A 5,183-nucleotide genomic window follows, 5' to 3' on the forward strand; every position below is an offset into this window, starting at 1 on the left:
ACTCACTTTGTAGACTAGGCTGGCCTCGAACTCAGAAATCCGCCTGCCTCTGCCTCCCGAGTGCTGGGATTAAAGGCGTGCGCCACCACGCCCGGCTGCAGATAGTTTAATTCTGAAGATAGTTTAATGGGAGAGCCCTGGGAAGGTCTGAGGAGGCTGTTAGGTCCCTGCTGCTCTTGGTTTCTGTTGTTGCTGTTTGACGATTGGATTGACCTCAAAGAATCTCTCCTAACCAGCAGGAAGTAGTCTTTTTTTTTGTTGGCTGAAAGATATCTATACCCACTTTCCCTTCTAACCTCCTTTCTCTCCTACCTAGTGTTAGGAAGGTTGGGAGGGATTAGGGTGTAATAAGGTTAGAAAGAAGGTAGAGATATAATAATCTAATAAAATGGCTTTAAAAAAAAATCACACCAAGCCAGGCAGTGGTGGTGCATGCCTTTAATCCCAGGACTGGAGAGGCAGAGGCAGGCAGATTTCTGAGTTCGAGGCCAGCCTAGTCTACAGAGTGAGTTCTAGGACAGCCAGGACTACACAGAGAAACCCTATCTCAAAAAACCAACAAAATTAAAAAAAAAAATCACCACAACAATGTGCTGACTATGAAAGACTGGTCCCTTCACTTAGTCTAGTGAGGAGACAGATAACAAATCTGTGAGTCATTTTGCACAGTATTTCCAGTTATGTGCTTTGGGAAGACGAGTAGGTGCTTTGATGGGGAAAGCCTGGGTGTGAGACTGTAACTGGGCCATTCAAGGAGAGGAGCCTGTTAGGCCAGGGGGTGGCGGTTGGGGGGCAGCCTTTAGACAGAGAGTAAGTGCAAAGGCCTCGGAACAAGAGCAAGCTTGGCTTCAATAAGACTCAGAAAGGTCGGGGCTGGGGAGGTGGGACTGCTCTTCCGAAGGTCCTGAGTTCAAATCCCAGCAACCACATGGTGGCTCACAACCACCCGTGATGAGATCTGACGCCCTCTTCTGGTGCATCTGAAGACAGCTACGGTGTACTTACATATAATAATAAATAAATAAATCTTAAAAAAAAAAAAAGACTCAGAAAGGTCATGAAGGCCTCCAAAGAGTAATGGGGAAAGAAGAGGAACAGGGGAGGAGAGAGAGACACGAGGTAGGAGAGGGAGAGTGAGAGTGAGAGGGAGGGAATGGCTGGAGGAGGGTGTGGGATGGGTTGTCCTGTGCCTTTGAAGTCTTTTATTATTATTATTGATTTATTATTATATGTAAGTACATTGTAGCTGTCTTCAGATACCCCAGAAGAGGGCATCAGATCTCACTATGGATGGTTGTGAGCCACCATGTGGTTGCTGGGATTTGAACTCAGGACCTTCGGAAGAGCAATCAGTGCTCTTACCCGCTGAGCCATCTCTCCAGCCTGCCTTTGAAGTTTTAATGGTGGTCACACCAGCACTCCTACAGTATCACTATTCAAGCTGCACATCCAGAAGTTAATTACAAGGACATATTGGACACCATCCGGATGGAGGCTCTGTCAGCTTTCGGCTGCCATCCAACCTATGCCTGGAGATATCACTCTGTGGTAAGAAAGCTTTGAAGCTTTGACACTCACGGGTTTAAAGGATTCAGCCTGGGGTCAGTTAGCTAGTCCATTTCGATGGGCCTGTGGGCAGGCAACAAATCATGGCAGGAACATAGGATAGAAAAACAAACAAACAAACAAACAAACAAAAAACAGAACAAGCAAAACTAAAAAAAAAAAAAAAAAAAAACCTTAGCTCATGGCCAAAAAGAGAAAGAGAAAAAGACTAGGGCCCCGTAGTTCCTATGATGTGTGTAACTCCCACAACCTCAAGCCCCTCCCTAGGCAACATGGTGTCTTAATGTCTCCACCACATCTCGTTATTGCCAGGCCGAGGTGAAGCCTTTAACACATGGCCTATGAGGGACACTCTATATTCAAGCAACAGCAGGGATGTCCTGCAAAATGAGTGAGCCAACATACACTCTGCAGGTGTCAAGGGACTGCTTAGATTCAAAGACACAAGGGGACCTGAGGACCAAAGCAACAGGGAACTCTGGGATGGGTCCCAGACATGGTGTTGGTGTCACAAATGGGATTAAGTTCTAAAGATTAGGAAACAAAATGAAAAAATGTTAAACTCAGGGTATTGGTCAGGATTCCGAAGTTGTGTAGCCAAATGCCCTTAGATTTAAAAAATACATTTGGGACTGCAGAGGTGACTCAGTCGTTAAGAGCACTACCTACTCTTCCAGAGGACCTGGGTTCAATTCCCAGCACCTACAAGACAGCTCACAACTATTCTGTAATTCCAGTTCCATGGGATCCAACACTATCATACAGACATTCAGGCAAAACTGCTAGTACATAGGAAATAAAAATAAATCATTAAAAAAAAAAAAAGAAATACACACAAAAATTGTGTACCATACACCCTCAAACATTACAGAGGAAGTATCATACATAAACAACAGGTCTTGATTCTTAAAATTTTTTCTTAAATTGATTTCTTAACACACACAGGTATGTGTGTGTGTGTGTGTGTGTAGCATTGTATTAGGACCTTTGGATGGCTTAGGGGATAAAACTGCCATGCCTGACTCCCTGAGTTCAATCCTCAGGACCCATATGATGGAAGGAGAGAATTGGTCTCAGTGTTGTCCTCTGACCTATTCACACACGTGCAAATAAACAGATGCTTAAAACAATGCACTAGTCAGGGTTCTCTAGAGGAACAGAACCAATAAAATGTGTGTGTGTTTTCAAATGGACTACAGAATATGGGTTAGGTGGCCCAACAATGGTTACCTACAAGTTGGAGAACCTGAGGAACCAGGAGCTGTTCGGTCCATAAGGCTGAATGCCCTAGGAATCCCAATGGTCCATGGTGGAAGCTGTAGATGTTGAGTTTGATGTCAGCTGCGTACAACCGCTGCAGCAATGAGAGAGACATACTCAGCAGCAGGAAGGAAGGGGAGGCAGGGTTGCTTTCTCCTAGGACCTCTCTATCTGGACCACTTAGGGAAGATGTTGCCTACCCTGGAGGAGAGTCTTCCTACCTCATTTAATGGCCTCCTGGAAATGCCCTGATGACCTATAGAGAGGCATGTCCCTTAGTTAATTCTACCTTCAACCAAGTATACCACAGATATTAACCAACCCAGATATACTTGTATACCTTAAGAGGAAGAAAGTGGACAATAAGACATATGAAAGAGCAGGCATGTTAGCAACTCCTCTTGCCCCTGTGACCAAAAATACTGGAAAGAATCAAGTGTGGAGAAAGGACTTACCTTGGTTCATGGCGGATACAGTTTATCATAGCAGGATGGCATGGCTTGGGTCTCATTCTATGGTGGTGGGAGCTCACACTACAGGATATACTCTTTAAGGCTGACACACCACCCCATCCTCCAGTCACACACTAGGTCACAAGTCTAAAACAGCACGGTTGGTGGGGAATGAAATGTCCAACACAGGAGAGATCTCAAATTCAAATTATACTAAAGATTTGGGGTTTTAGAAGAAAATACAATTAGCTATTTTTCTCATTGCTATGACAAAAATATTTGATAAAAAGCAACTTTTGGCTAGTTTCTTTTTGGCTCACAATTCCAATGGTACAATTTATTGCATCTGCGGAAGGTGGAAGGCATAATGGTGAGAGTGTGAGGTGGCTGGTTACATTGTATCCACAGTCAGGAAGCAGAGAGAGATCGATGCTGGTCTCCATTTTATTCAGTCTAGGGTACTGCCCAGGTTCAGTTAAACCTCTCTGTGAGTACAAGAGACACACCCTTCACAACCCTAAATCCAGTAGACTAACCATCACAAGCTACAATCCCTTCTGCAACCACAACTTCCCCCCCAAGGCTGTACAAAAAGCCTGTCTATAGCTGTCTCCCGACTCACACCCTAGTACTCATACATGTTAAGTTTTAAAGTTCAGGCTAAGAATAGGTTTGCAGTTCACGTTGGATGGCAAAGAAGATGCTGTAAACCAGGCAGCAGTGGGCAGTCCAGACAGTGCTGGCAGGGAGAGCTGAGCCTATGCCCGCTTGAGTGTATTCTCTTGTTTCCCTCGGCTTCTTAGGATGAGGTTCTTTGTAAGTTCTAAGCGAGGGCCAGTTAGTAACACAAACCAGGCCACCAGATGATGCGTTTCTGCAGGCTGGTTGCCAGGACAAGTAACTTCATGATAAGTTCTCTAGGGGAGAGGGTCACTGGTGACCTCACCACCCAACACCAGGTGCTACATTGTATCAACAATCTACCAAACTGGAACTAGGCGGGTTGACCGTTTTTCTCCTAAACTGTTTGATATCCACCTCCTGTTATATCCTGTTGAATACAGCTCACAGCATAGCCCCTTGTAGCCGACTTGTTACATATACTCCAAAATATAGTAACTTTGTATTTATATAAATATGTAACTGACGTTCCATTAAACATACTATGTTAACGTTATGTTATAGTTTTTGTGCACACTTTCCCACCTGTCTTCTACCTAAGTTGCCCAGGCTAGCCTTGGAACCCTAAGGCCTGTGCTGGCTCCTTTTAGATTGCATAGAACAAAGTAACAGCAGGACCCCCAAGCTCTGGCCATCAGAGATACATTTTCCATTTCCCCAGCAGCATCTGTATTTGCTGGTCAATTGCTGCTCAGGAGGGAGCCAGGGTAGGGTATCTTCTGCGAAACAGATTACTCAGACCATGCAACAGAGGAAGGGCCCTGGGGTGCTGAACGCCTGGACTAACTGCATCCGGTCCCATCCTCAGCCAGGAAGGCCAGGCTGTGTCCATGCCGGACACGCATGGCTGACGCAAGCCGGGCCTCGGGCGCGCGCACCCTCATTCATTTCCTCCATTCATTCTGCAGACGGCGGTCGCGCGCACTCAGCGATCGCCCGCCCGCGAGATCCCCGGTGCCTGTGGACACAGGCCTTGAGGACGAAGGTCGGGCGGTGCCCGCTGAGCGGCAGCGAGCGACCGAGAAGCAGCACCCGCCTTTCCCGCCCACGAGGCCCCCGGCTAGGCCGCCGCCCGCGTGACGCGCGGCCTCCCGCAGCCAGCGCATGCGCGCGGCAGCCCGCGCTCAGCGCCGGCTCCCGCTGGCCCTTCCCGGTCTGTGTGCGTGCGCGTCCCCGCTCGGACGGCCCACGTGACCCGCCGCCCTTCTCCCGCCCTGGGCGCTC

This window comes from Mus caroli, chromosome 5 (genome assembly GCF_900094665.2).
Source record: "Mus caroli chromosome 5, CAROLI_EIJ_v1.1, whole genome shotgun sequence".
NCBI classification, from domain to species: domain Eukaryota; kingdom Metazoa; phylum Chordata; class Mammalia; order Rodentia; family Muridae; genus Mus; species Mus caroli.